At 40.2% G+C, this 14,370-nt stretch overlaps 1 protein-coding gene across 3 annotated transcripts in view; it reads left to right on the forward strand.

Annotated features, from left to right (window-relative positions):
- LOC124164863 (serine/arginine repetitive matrix protein 2-like) overlaps positions 1 to 14,370 on the forward strand; it is a 300,271-nt gene that overhangs the window by 259,749 nt on the left and 26,152 nt on the right. The window contains exon 1 of one of the 3 annotated variants that reach the window (XM_046542075.1): positions 962 to 1,337. The exons of the other annotated variants lie outside the window; for them this stretch is intronic. The gene's annotated coding sequence lies outside the window, so the exon portion shown is untranslated. Of the gene's footprint in view, positions 1 to 961; positions 1,338 to 14,370 lie in introns of those variants that run through there. 3 annotated transcript variants of the gene reach the window in all.

Below are 14,370 nucleotides of genomic sequence, written 5' to 3' on the forward strand. Positions count from 1 at the left end.
TAACTGATTTTGTGCTTTGAGTTCGTCGTTCCTCCTCCTTTTTGTCATCCTTACCTCCTCCATTCTTCTCCACACCCACATCTCGAACGCCTCCTGTCTTATCTCGTCCTTATCTCGTTCTCCTACTTAAGTTTCCATGTTTCCGCGCCGTAAAACGCTACACCTGATGTCAGGCAATAACCTTTTCTTCCTTTTCTTTCTTTGCCTAAGGGAAAGTTATTATATTCATGATATTACTACGCAAAAAAAATGTTGAAGAGTTGCGAAATAATATCAAGAATTTGATAACTTAAGTTTTTAAGAGGTGATGTGCTTGGATAAAACAAACGAAGCACGACCGATCGAACGGTGGTGATTTGTCTCAAAAATTTGATAATGTAATTTTTTATCATAAGTGATACATATTTTTATCGTAACTGATAAATAGATACAATTTTTTATGGAAAATATTAATTGTTCAGGAAAGAAGATCCATAAGAACAAAAATAATATAGTAGTTTGCAAGCACATTAATTACAAAATAGATAATAACAAAAATGATAAACTTTTTATTTTTTGAAATGACTACGTATTGTGATTTTTTGGATAAAAGACAAACACTAGCGGCAGCGATGGGGGTCCCCTTAATCGAATATATATTCCGTCACGTCTTTTCGGAGGGTGAAATGAGGAAGGCTTCGAACCCCCCTCTCCCCCCTAACCTTTTATAATACTTGCTCCCTTTTCGTAAACACTCGACTCTTGAGAGCTTCATATTATAGCAGTCTGGGGGGAGCGGGGGGTATGAGGTGGTTGGTTGGGGTGGGGTTAGTGCCGGCTGGACGGCGGGGGAGACACGAGATGGGGGCGGCGAAGGGGAGGGAGAAGGGGTGAGGGAGGCGGTCGGGGAGAGGGGAGGTAGATAGGGGTGGGGGGAATTACACACAAGGATCGCGGGCCGCTGGTAAGGCTAGTTCAGTCGACCGGAGACCTCAGCGGAGGCAGGACGTGCAATCAAGGTGTCCCGCGCGAAACAAGGTAGTGTCGTCAAGCGTTATCAGAAGTCGTTCCCTTGTGCAACGTGACAGTGTTGTTGTGTTTTGTGTGTGATACGACGTTACTCCTAAGCTACCTCGGATACGTAACCCAGTGAGGAAGAAGTGAATTTTTACGGGCGGTAGCGGTGGAAACGATAATTTTCATCTCTCTCGTCTTGGGGCCTCACAGCGGCCGTCGAGACTGCAGAGACGTTCGTCTTTTTTCATATAACAAGAGGATAAACCCGTCCGGATAACCTCGTCTTTCTTCGGGGACGAAATCACTCAATTTCTTCCCGTACACCGATGCCGCCGAGTCGGGTGAGTTTCATTCGTTGCTCGTGAGTTTTCCCGTCTTTGGGAGTGCGTTTCCCTCACGTTTGGGGTCCCCCAGGTCTTGAGGCCGCGGAGCCGGCGAGCGTGTGCGTGGTTTTACCTGACGGTCCGTCGTGTGAGGATCGTCGGCCGATCGGTGCGTGAACCCATGAGAGTTCGCGGAGATTCGGATGCTGTGATGCGGTCGTCGGAGCCGTGTTTTTCGCGAAGCGCTCGTTTCGCCCAGGAACATTTGTTGGAAACGAAAATGACAAATCATACTGATGATGAATACAAGGGAATTTTGAGCGAATTTCGTGAAATACGTGGATTTCGGTTTTGATCGACAGTGTAAAGTCTTGACTTTTTGCCGTGTTTTTCACGAAGCGCCGGTTTTGCCCAGGAACATTTGTTGGAATCTACGTTGGCAATCCTTGCAAGGGAATTTAACGCGATTTTCGTGAAATGTGTCGACTTTGGTTTTAATCGGTAGTATAACATTTGTGACTGACTTTACGCTCTTTTGTGTTAAACGTGTTGAATGCATCGATAGCATTGCGTTTGAAAACATACAATTTATGTACTTACACTGTGTTTCTGAGATTTTGTTAAGATTTGAGGAGGGGATTTTTGAAAAGAGATGAAAGGCTATTCTTTTGGAAAATTATTCCGTAGTATCAATTAAAAGGAATATATTCTTTTAATACTGATACACTTTATTTACGTCACAATAGATAATCGTTTTCTTGGTTAGCTTTTCCTAAAATGTATTGAATTTCGCTTAATTCCGATTGCTAATGTTGGAATTCAACTGCTCCCATCGAACCTTGACTTCCAGTTTGTATTGAATGTTTGGTGTATACTGTTTCCATTAGTTATCGTGTTGTAATTTTACGAGCTAACCGTTATTCTGCTAAGTTGAGTCGGATGCATCTACATTAATATAAATGTATTCAGGTATGTCTTTCTTTATTGAAAACTTGGTTATCTCACATGTCTTATTCAAGAGTACGAAGAGTACAAAATAAACTATGACGAGTTTAGAGTAAGAAAAGAAGCCAATAATACATTCATTTATTGATATTTTTCAGTGACTGACTTGTACTTCAATCGCTTAAAATACATCATATTCAGTGATGATTATTTCGCTCGCGAAGATCATACGCTAAGTTGCTTTCAAGAATTAAATTTGAATATTCCTCGATATTTTGTTTTGTTAAGCCTGTTTACAGTTTCCATTTTTTTCTTATGTGAGCGCACCGTGTCGCATCGCCGTTGGGCATCCGAGACTAACGGAGCTACTTCACGGTTCTGTTTCGCCACAGTAGCTGACAAGGAAACGGGAAGAGCAAACACCTTTTGGTTTTTGTTCTCCGTCGCTTTGTGTTAATGCAGATTTTTGCATTTCTTAACTGCAGTAGTTTCTTGGTGCGAAACGCTAAGTACTTCATGCTCACGACGTGAATACGTCTAGCGTTTTTCTCTACAACTTGTGATAGTTCTTGCTGGAATGAGCAGAATAACTTAGTGCGAGATGCATTTCTAAATTTATCGTTACTATAATTATTTTTGGGAATAATATGTTTATTTTATCCGTGAAGTAATGGGAGTTTTACAGTTAACTTTGGAAGCGTCCCCGAAACAAACTTGAAATAATCTGAGTGTCAAAGACCTGAGAGCGAATATCATTGATGTAAAAATAAGGCGTATCATTTCTTTTATAGTAATTTTAGCGCTGTAGTGCTGTTTCAAGTTTAGTAGTTTAGTGCTGTTTTCAGCGGTGAGATTATATTTTAATCCAGGGAACGACTTAGTGCTAGCTCAGAAAGAATACGAAATGCAAAATATCTCGTAATTAATGGAAATGACGTGGTGGCTTTGTTTTGTTGGAAGCAATGTGTGTGCTAAGAAAAAGAGAATGAAGGAAAAAGAAGGAACTTTCATGGCAAGTCGGAAGTTACAGCACACTCTTGATGGTTATGCCTGCCGAAGTTCTCCAGCAATATGACACTTATCCAACCTTTCTCTTCCTCTGCAAAGGCTGAGGTCTCCGCGAGATCGTTATTAAAGTGAAACGGTGGAATTTTGATGAAATTTTCTCGGGTTCGGCATCGGATAAAGCTGTTTAAGGCCAACGTATCGATGAGAAACTCCCCCATCGCAAACAGGGCTAAGACTGACTGATTGAAGGAGTTTCTCATCGAAGCGAAACTGCCCTTCACGATGCCGATCATCGGAAGATTTCATCAATAGCGTCATCAAGCTTACGATCTGCGATCTTGTTATTGTCCGGCGTATGACGCTGGAGAAGTCTTTTCAGGTTTTCCACCGGGTGAGTTGATTGCAGGTCGACGTTTCGATGGCTGCCTCTGCCATCGTCATCAGACGCCCAAAAGACCAATTGCAATAGCATGGAAAAGCCGTCGAAAGGTCGGCCTACAGTGGAATCGGACACATAGGGCGGGCCCGCATAGTGTACACTCTTAAGGACCGGGAACCAAGTCGGAGACTTTTACGCCCGCGCCATCCCAAGAGGGGAAGGACTGAGGAAAGATTGGAGGCATCGCCGCGATGAGAGCCCGACTACACCTCCAAGGAAGGGATAGGTGTGGAAGGGAAGAATAGGGAATACCCGCGACACCATGGGAACGGCGGGGCCCACTACTCGTGAAGCCATGTCCCACTGTATCTACAGAAAAGAAATGCCCTATGAGGGAGGAAATTTCTATGACTTTTCGTAGATAGGTCGGCCTACAAAGAGTATGAGGGTTCAGGGCGCAACCCTTCAGGGATACAACGCACCGGGGCCGGGAACCAAGCCCGTGGCTTATACGCCCGATCACCCGGGGAGGGGCTGGAGAGGAAGGAGAAAGGAAAGAGGCGCCGCCGCGATGGGAGCCCATCGACGCCTCTGGGATGAGGATAGGAGCGCAAGGAACGGGACGGGGAAAACACCTCAACGCTATAGAAGCGAAGAGGGCCCTACTATAAGCGAAACCAAGCAAAGCTATTAATGTTCTAACGACTTTGGAGAATCATTCTATGAGGAAGAATGATCCAACGATCAAATCGTTAGATAGGTCGGCCTACAATCATCTCACCCGGTGAAAACAAGAAAAGACTCCACGAGCTTACTATCTTTTATCGGCGGAGTCTCGTTTTCGCCTCCGATCCGCCGCAGATTCCTTGCGCGGACGTTTCAACTCTCTCCGTCAAAGTTGTTTTCTCTATTCCTTCGCTCCCATTATTCTTTCTCTCTCTCCTTTCCTCTCCATCCTCCAATCCCACCGATCCTCGCTCTCGTATCCATCCTCCGTCAAAGTCATCCGCCATGAGCCGCTTGAATGCTCCGCGTTCGCTCGAAGCCGACGTTCGAATGCTCGAGTGAATCTCCCGGCGTGAGCGAGGCGGGATGCTGGGGGGAAATAGGGGAGTGGGGCGGGAGAGGTAGGGGAAGTGATGGGGGGGGGGATTGAGATGCCGGGGGGATGGTTCTTGCAGGTCGACCTCGACCGCTGTTCTTTCTCTCTCTCTCTTCATCGTTCGCTCGCCGAAATGTGGCGGAATGCGAACAGTCGAGGGCCGGGAGACAGTGGCGCAGCGAGGGGGGGATTTTGAGGGATAAACCCCTCCCCCCCAAGAGCTCATTGAAATTTTTAAGTTTAATCCATTTTAATTAATTGGATTGATATTACTAATAGAATAGTGTAAGGATGAATAAAATATCCCTCAGAAAGCCGTAACACTCACCATTTTGAACCATTTATCTTTAAAATTACGCAATTTATTAATCTCGTACCTACCGCTTTTCCTGGTGGGTATACTATACCCTCACACACCCCGGTATTAGTTGCACCTTAAACACCCCCCAGCCTTAATTCCTAGCTGCGCCCCCTGCCGGGAGATGGTAGACTTGTGTTCGCGGTGATCTTAACGCGATATGAGGTGAGAATTCTATTCCGGAGGAGAGGGTTTAGAAAAAAAATTAGCTACAAAGTTTTATTAGTACCTAACGAAAGATAAGCTTAAAGGTTTCGGGGAAAAAATTAGCGTGGACTTGCCGTTATTTCTCGTTTTTCAGCAGAACAGAAGAGCCGATTATCGCACTGACTGGATTGAAATTGAGTTGAGTGGTTAATTGGCCGCATCGATGTCTTTTCCGAAGTTTAATTCACACTTCCATTTCATACCCATGTTATTTTCCATTCCAAGATGTCCAAGACGATTCACGGTTAGAAATAAAAAAAACACAGATAAAACGCAGTAACGGATACAGAAAAAACTCAAGGGAGAGAGGGCACAAAATATACCTTGAGCTACCTTTACCTTTATCGTAATGAAAAATAAGTCACATTCAAATTTTAAGAGAGCTATATTTAAACTGATTATAAACATACGTATATAAGACAGTGCCATATTATGATATAAAAAAGTTGCAATTTAGTGTTTCTGCAATTAGGCAATAGGTGGCCCCGCCAGGGGGGATGGCGCCCCCATTTGTATCCGCGACAAAGCGCATGAAATGACTTCGACTCTGCGCGTTCAAAAGCTTATTTTCCCGTTAATTCAAAATCTTTGATATGATCGGCGATTTTGAATTAACAGGAAAATAAGATGATGATTTTGAGGTTTGGACAATAAGTGAATTATTCATCGTTTTTTCCACCTTTATTTTGCTTCTATATTAAAGCATCATCAGGGCTCAAGTTTGTTCCAGTTGCTTTGCATTGAAATGCAAATCTTTGCGGAAGAAGTTGATGAATGAGTTTCTTATTGACCAATGAGCGTAAATTCATTCTCTACATAAATATTTAAAAAAAACGGTGGTTTGGTATTGTTATGCATTTTTGATAAAAACATAATTTATCATCAAAGGTACTTCATCAGTTTATGTATGCTTCCAGTGAGAATTTTTCGAATCAACATCGAAACGCGTATTTGGAGTTTTTTGCTAACGTCATGGACTCACCTCTAGAAAAAAAACTGCTTAATATTAATTAATTAGTAATGTAATACTATTGGAATACGAGATTAAAGGCCAATTTTGCTGCTATCACGTGGTATCTTTTTATGTAGAATCCAAAACGCAGGAAAGGATGTCGGAAAGCGTAAAAAAAAACGCAATTTTGAAGTGCATATCCATTAAAATGAACGCTATATTTGTAATGGCTGCGTAGATCCCACCTTTCCCACGAATCTACTGGAAACATTTAAGTGCCTTTTTTTCTCTTCTGATGTAATTTTTAATCAGTTCATGGCTCTGCGATATATTTTCTGACACCTATATGAACGTGAATATTTACTGTTTCCTAATAGTGTGTTCTTCGTGAGAAATATTTAGAGACCCGTTTGGGTTCTCATTCTCTGGGAATGTCTTACATGTGCACACGAGAGTTATCTTGCGAAAATATAGTGAGCTGTTTGCCGACTGGACTGTTTAAAATGTGTTTTTGTTTTTCTTCTTCACCGATTTGGAACCCAAATACTACATGGAAGATTTCGATAACGAACCCCAGAATTCATAATTGACATTTCTTACGGTGACAATGCTTGAAATATAGCATAATGTTACATTATGGGCATGAATCCATGGAAATAGGGCTTCTAATGTTGACTTTGAATAATTGATGTAACCCTAATGAGTGGGGTTTTACTATTTAGGTGGTACCACCCGTACTCTCATGGCCTTAGATTTATGGAGAAGTGGTCAAATATATTATCATTACTTTTATAAATAATCTTACAATTAGTGATGTTGCAAGTAAATTGAAAGTGAGGGATTTTACATCATAAATTTGGCTATCGATGTACGAATGGATCTTTTGACATGTCAAACCGATGACGCATTTTGTGCCTGCTCGACTCCCTATAGGATGGAGACTGGGTAGATAGAAAAGGTTACCAGAAAAGCTACCAGTTTACCAAAAAAAGGTTGGGGCAAAAAAAGGAAGCTGTTCCTACTGTTCGTAACTAGTTATCCAAAGGGACTCACAGTTTTATATTTCTCATGGCTGGTGGTATTTGGTATTTTTTCAAGTAGAGGTTTGCGTCATCACCGGACTGCGTTTTCAAATAGACGTTTGTAGATGGTAATCAGTTTTCTAATCTCAAGAGGAAGTGTACTGTGCCAATATTAACTCTGATAAACAAATATCGGAAGCCTGAATTTACATAATACCCTGGTTAATGTGTGTTGTATGTTTGGTAAAAGGCTAAGTTTTCCTCGAAATGGAATTATCTACTGGTATCACATATTATTTACAAATTACTTCACCGGCACTTGTGGGCAATTGATCTTCATTCAGTCCCCATACCAATACTTTCGGTCGCGATAATTGTGGAGTATTAGAAGATACATAATGTTTTGGAACTCCATGCATGCTCTATTGTAAGACATATCATCTTACAATTAAATTCGGGTAGATTGGTACATTTTTTAAATAATGCACAATTTTGTAAGACATTGGGTGCATGATTCACTAATAGCCCTCAAATGCTCTGGTCATGTTATGGAAAAGTGAGTAGCAAACCGGAAGATTGTGTAGCTCCTTATCCATTTTGTTGACATCTTTATCGAGGAATCGGACGGCAGTCATTTCCTTCTCAGAGTGAGATTAATCTTATTTTGTTAACTTTAAATTCAGGCCCATTTCATTTCCAAGGAAACCGGGACAACACATTCCTCTCTGACCGCATAGGGGAACAAATTCCTATCTGGTCCCTTCTTTGTATTGCCTTCTGCCCCCAAATCAGGCTCTCAGTGTAACCACTCGGTGGAAGGATAAGAGATAACGCTACCTAATCCTTTACTGAATGCACCTCATTTCTTTTTCACCACAGTTTTTCTCGTTACCTTAGCTGGTATGGCAATTCAAGAGCATTAAATGAGAAATAGAAATATGTTATTTGCTCTCAAATTAAAAATTCCTTTGGAGCGTTGCAAAATTTAACATTATTGATGGGACAAGCAATTTATGAGCTAGTGAGCTATGGGTAACAAAATAAACAAATAAATTTTCACTCGCTATATGAAGTTTCAACAAAAGTACACTTAGAAAAGCAAATACTTCAGAGTGATATAAGTTCATCATGACTCGGAAACAAAGTGTAATCGATTCATCAATTCATTATTCATGGAAAATACATGAAATTCCAAATCACATCTTTCGAAATAAATATATCACAGCTATATAATTCACCAGTTCATCATCATGCAGATAAATACTGGAATTTCAACAAGCAAACACTTTAAAAATGATTCATCAATATCCTTTAGTCTCATCCTTGGAGTGGAAGTTAATCCGGTAAATTCTAAACAAATTCCTGGTGACAGTATTTCCTGTCTAACAAAGTTTGACTGATGACTTATTCTAAAATTACCGTAGACATTTGGTGCATATTTCAGACTAAGAGATTCAAAGAAACCACTCATAATTGTCATTACTTCATTACGATTCAGGCAGCATTTATTGCATCCATTTTCATGGATCAATCAACAGACTTTTATGCTTTACTGAGCCAATGCATAATATGAAGAGTTTCCTCGCCTAGATATTCAACACGAGAACCATTTATGCTTTCAGTTGATGAACTGGTTCGTGAAAAATGGCCGTGGTTTATTGTACCAGGAGAGACTAATAAAGATAGCGCATATTATCCCGAGCGGTCATAGCGTGCCAAAAACCTGGTTTACGCTCCGTTGCTTTTCATTCTGGAAACATTTAAATTTTATGATTTATTCTGTTAACCGTGGCCATTGAGGAAGTTGGTGAAGAATTCGTGCTGCTTGATGTGTTGAGGAGAGAAACTGGGCCATGGCACGTAATGGTGAAGCGTCGCTTGTGTGCCTATGTGAAATAGCGGCTTGGAGGTAGCGAAATGCTCGTTTAACTTTTGACTGTCCGTGACTTTAATGAATAAAGCTGCGATTGTACTGTACGTAATGCATTATGATGGCGTATCGTGGACTATATTTTCAGCAAACACCATAGTTGTTTAGTCCTTAAATATTAATGAAACATACCCTCGCCGTCTATAGTGATTTTGAAATTCGGATATGACGTTAAAACAAGTTGGGAAACTCTTTAGCCCAGTATTAATCGTATGTAAATAAAATACCTTCATACCCTGACTTAATTGACCAGGTTATCTCTCAAACTACCCTTGTGTCCGATACGGGTACTTTAACGTCGAATGATCTTTACGCTCCAATTGAATCTAAATTGCGAAGTATTGCCAACGTTTCAGCTACAGCCTGTGTCATCATGTTTAGTGCATTCAGCATCAGCAAATTAGCAGTGCCTTCGAGTACCACCTAAAGTAATCTCAGAGAAGAGCATTAGTTTGGTACTCGAATGAAATAAATTGGTTCAAATCGTCTGCACGTGGTCGCGAACCTTTTTGGACCGAAGGTAACTTCGTTTATGAACCTCTGGTTGCCTGAAATGAGTGGAATTTGCCGTGCTTAGTGGCACTTTGATTTCACATTGATATCGTTTATGCAGTAGCAGTAAGCAGAATTCTGTCTAAATGAAAATTAATATCTTCTCGAAATATTTGTTTTGAAAGTGTTTTTTGGTATTGTATGTTTACGTATTTTTCGGTGAGATGATTAACTGCTTAAACGATATCAAAGTGAAATCAAAGTGCCATCAACATCCTTTTGTGATCATCCTTTGAGTCGAAGACAAATTTTAAAATTCGTACATGCTGTGAAATCAAGATGGAAAACTCTTTAGCCCTTTATGAAATGTATGTAAATTAAAAATTCTTATAGCCTTATCCTTTTAAGCATAAGAGTTTAGCGCACTGAAATATACGAATTGTTAGACGGAAGGAGGTGCGATATCGAGTTCCTCAGCCCTCTTCGCCGAGTGCTAGTCGTAAGATTAGCCGCGGAAAGTGTAATTCTAATTCCTCCCCCGAAGGATATCGAGGAAATGAGCGAGCGATTACCGGAGATGTCCAACGTCCACTTCCCCCGAAGCCCATTCTCCTACATTCTCCCCTGCGCTGTTTTTCCTCCTCGCCTTCCTATTCTGTCTCGCTAGTGGTATCTCCTTTCTGGAGTTCGGCCGAACGGCTGCATTCCGTTAAGACTACGCATCAACCGGTCTTTTATCGTGACGTATTACTGGTTTGAAACTTTACCCATCATCTGGAAGTTTCAAGGATGTACAGAGTGGAACATTTTCTTGATTATTAAATATGAAAAATTTAAATCAGTATATTAAATCAATGGTTTGCGAGTTTTTTTTGTGGAATTGTGACATGATATATTTAAAAAATAAACTTTGTTGTATTCCACACAGTATTTATTACAAAGCGCAACCGGTTTTCTTTAACATCTTGATAATGACCTGAAAGGTCGAAAACGGTTGAATTTTGATATAAATAGTATGTGGAATACAACACAGTGGGATTTTGAAACTGTCAATATATTCTCTAATGCAACATTTTTTTAATCAGAGATGCATAAATGGTGGCAAGGGCTTCATTTTATATCATGCATATATCAAAACTCGCTTACATCTTGCAATTTTATTGGTTTACTTCAGGCGGAGACTCCAGTCAACGTTTACTTGTATCTTGAATACGAAAATATTTTACTCTGTATTTTCTCTGACGCGGACTGTTTATACTTGAGAGACTGGTACACGTTTCAAGAGTTTACTCAATATAATATAAACATTCCTAGGCGATAGATCTAGTTTTAAACAGGTAAAACGAGACGAAAAAAGACTTAATGTGACCGATAGAGCGGGAGTGAGCGCCCTCTTGTGACACGACCGTCGACCAACGCATCTGCTGAAGAATGAATGGGAGAAGGATAAAGTTCCATGCCGAGGGTCGAGCTCTCAGATATGAAGTTCCCAACCGCCGTCGGATGACTGTGCCAATATTTATTCAGCCTCCAGTCTGTTCCCTCTCGTGGTTCAAGTGGTGTCGGGATGATCGCGACCGTTCCTTCTCAATTCACTCGCCGTACCACTTTTCCAGCTGAATTCACTTTCTTGATTTCTTCTCTCAGGCATTTCCCAAGTTCCACTCCTCTGTATTGCGGAATTCGTCCAACTACAACCATATTTATGCAGTGGATGGTATTAACATAAAGGTAACAGTCGAAGTGAAGTACATGGGAGTTACGATAACCTCGAACCTCACGTGGGGAACACGCATAAAGAATATTTGCGGCATAGCCCTGAAGAAATTAGGATTCGTCAAGCGTATTGTGGGAAGATTTTCGGATGAGAAAGTAAAAGAAAGGTGCTATTTCGCACCCCTCCGATCGCACCTTGAAACGCGAGCGATATACAGCGAGCGTATGGGATCCGGTGCAGAAATACTTAATCAGCGAACTGAATAAAATAAAAAGGAAGGCTGCGCGTTTCGTCAAAAACTGCTACGGGCAACAAGTACAGCCAGCGTTAACCAGATGTTATGCGAATTAGGCTGGGAGCCGCTGGAGACTCAGAGGCTACGCGCCAGGCTTAGATTCCTTGAACAATTGAGAATGGATATCTTTAAGAGCGACACAGAGAACATAATATTAGAGCCACATTATATTTCCAGGTCCGATAGAAGCGATAAATTAAGAGAGACGTTTTGCCAAACGGATAGATATGGGAATTCGTTTTTCCCCCGAACCATAAAGGACTTTAATAAACGCTAGTCCAAACTTCGTTAGACAACTTCATTTTTTTTTAGCTTTAAACGGCTGGTGTCCTAACACCCTCTGCCACACGCCTTTTAGGCGGCTTGCGGGTTATTATGTAGAAGTAGAATTCTTCTGTATCTTTTGCAATGCGTCTTAAGCCACAATGCCGCTGTTACTTCATTAAATTCAGCGGAGACTTTCCCTATTTAGTGCATACAAGATAATCGTCGAGGGACAAGTAGATGGCTAGAAAGGAGAAGGAAGACCTCGAACAAAATATAGGGAACAGATAAATAAGGATGTGAAAGAGAAGAAATAAGTAGGTGTGAAAAGATTATCTTATTAGGAGAGTTGAGTGGACAGCTGCGTCAAACCAATCTTAGGATTTTTGACCGTTGATGATGATGATGATTACAGCCTAATCAACTGGTTTCCTTATTTTCAATGTTTTCTTTAAAGTATTAATTGTTATATTATTGTTTGCCTCCAAAAGTTCTTAAAAATCAGTTTATCTTAATTTTCCATGAGCTGAGTGCAATATTATATACCTCATTGAATATCTATTGTTTCCAAAGCATAAAACATCATTTCATGCATCCGTGTATCTCGATGTCAAAAATTTGTCATTGAGTTTTGTGCCGTTTGATGTTCACTGTCCATGAATGCTTGCATCAGGAATCCAATTTTTTTGTACCTCTTCGTCATTCATTGCATAGTTACAAGATGTATTGCTTCAAGTTTCGACTCAGTCTTTCGCAAAATAATAGTTTCCATTCTGGTCGTTTTAAGTACCACTTTACTACCATAGCTTCAGTAGCTCCGAGCGTGGATGGCTATCATAGCTTCCTCCGATCATGTGTTACTCCAATCATATATTTTTGTTTGTTATTCCCTTTTATATCTGCCCAGCTGTGAATTTTGCTATTGAAAATACAATTACGTTTTTTTTAGTCATTAATAAGTTCGTATTAAATTCCAAAATCTAAATTTAGGGTACCAGGAATGGCACTAATGTATAATAGAGTAGCTTCCTTCATCAAAGAAAACGAAAGGCATTGATTGCGATTCGTTACCCACCTTAATTGTATTCATAATATACAAATTATTTGGTTTTAGAAATACCGGTTTAGACGAAAGGCAATGGTCCATTTTTATCCTTATTTGAAAAGTGCCAGATTGGTGCCCATGCGATGCCACTCCACGTGACGTCACAGGGACCTAGTTTCTATACGAGAAGAATGGAATTATACATCGTCTGAGGTTACCAATGCATGCATGAGGCGCAGAGCTCAGGGAAATATGTCTTAATAATCACTTATTAAAACTGGCTAAGGTCGGAAAGTTTTCTTCATTTGATAAGGTATTAATAATTCTTATTTAAGCCAAGCGCTACCAGCTAGCAGGGTACTCAGCTACCCGCTAGCAGCCTGCGTCGTATCAGCGCTAAGCCTCGCCTCAAGGTCACCTTACATGGCGGCAGCGGGAAACAGAAAAACGTCACACGGAGAGATTTTCCGGCATTCATACTTACGCGTCGCGTTTTCGCGCGCTTGAAAATTTTCACTTTCCATTTAATCGCGAAAAATAGATATCGTCATTTAAAAATCTAAAAGCGTGAAATACGTACTCCAGGAGTAATAATCTTTCGATTTAGGCAATAAAAAAATAATAGGAAACCACCCTATTATCATTTCTATCTTTCTCACCTATATTCCATTTCCTCGTATACTCCTCTCGTGTTGTGCCAGGTAGAAAGAATTCCTTACGATTGATTTTCTACTACACAGATATATGTACATGCAGGGTGAAACGAAATTTTTCGGTATTACACCACTTCAATGTTTTCTGGAGGTACACGCGTTGAAATCTCCGGATTTTCTTTTGCTCTTGAATAATTTTTTATAGTTATATTAGAAAAAATAAATGCTAAGTTCGCTGTATCGCTCGCGTCTCCATTCTATTCCGTTAATATTAAAACTGCAAGTGGTATTCGCTTTGTGGGAAACAGCTAAAAACATATTTTCCTATATTTAGAGGTAATTTTTCATCAATCTGTCCTTGAAAAGTTAATTTTCACTGTTTGAGTGGATGCACTTTTATTCTGTTGAAAATTGTTATTGAAAGATTTTTTGTGGAGGTTCTTTTGATAGAAAAGAATTATAAATATATTATTCACTGTATTAAAGTATTATGAATATAAATAAGGTAATTATTTTAAGAAAATGCCATAATAACAGATTTTTATTTTAGCGGAAAACTAGGTTGCCGTTAGTCTCGGTCGGGGCCTTTCTAGTACCTTGTTCATGGCCAAGCAAATAGATTATAGCTTTCTAATATCTACGTAAGTACTATTATTTACCTCCTTAGGTTTGCCTTATGTTT

The sequence above is a fragment of the Ischnura elegans genome, chromosome 9 (assembly GCF_921293095.1).
Source record: "Ischnura elegans chromosome 9, ioIscEleg1.1, whole genome shotgun sequence".
Taxonomy (NCBI): domain Eukaryota; kingdom Metazoa; phylum Arthropoda; class Insecta; order Odonata; family Coenagrionidae; genus Ischnura; species Ischnura elegans.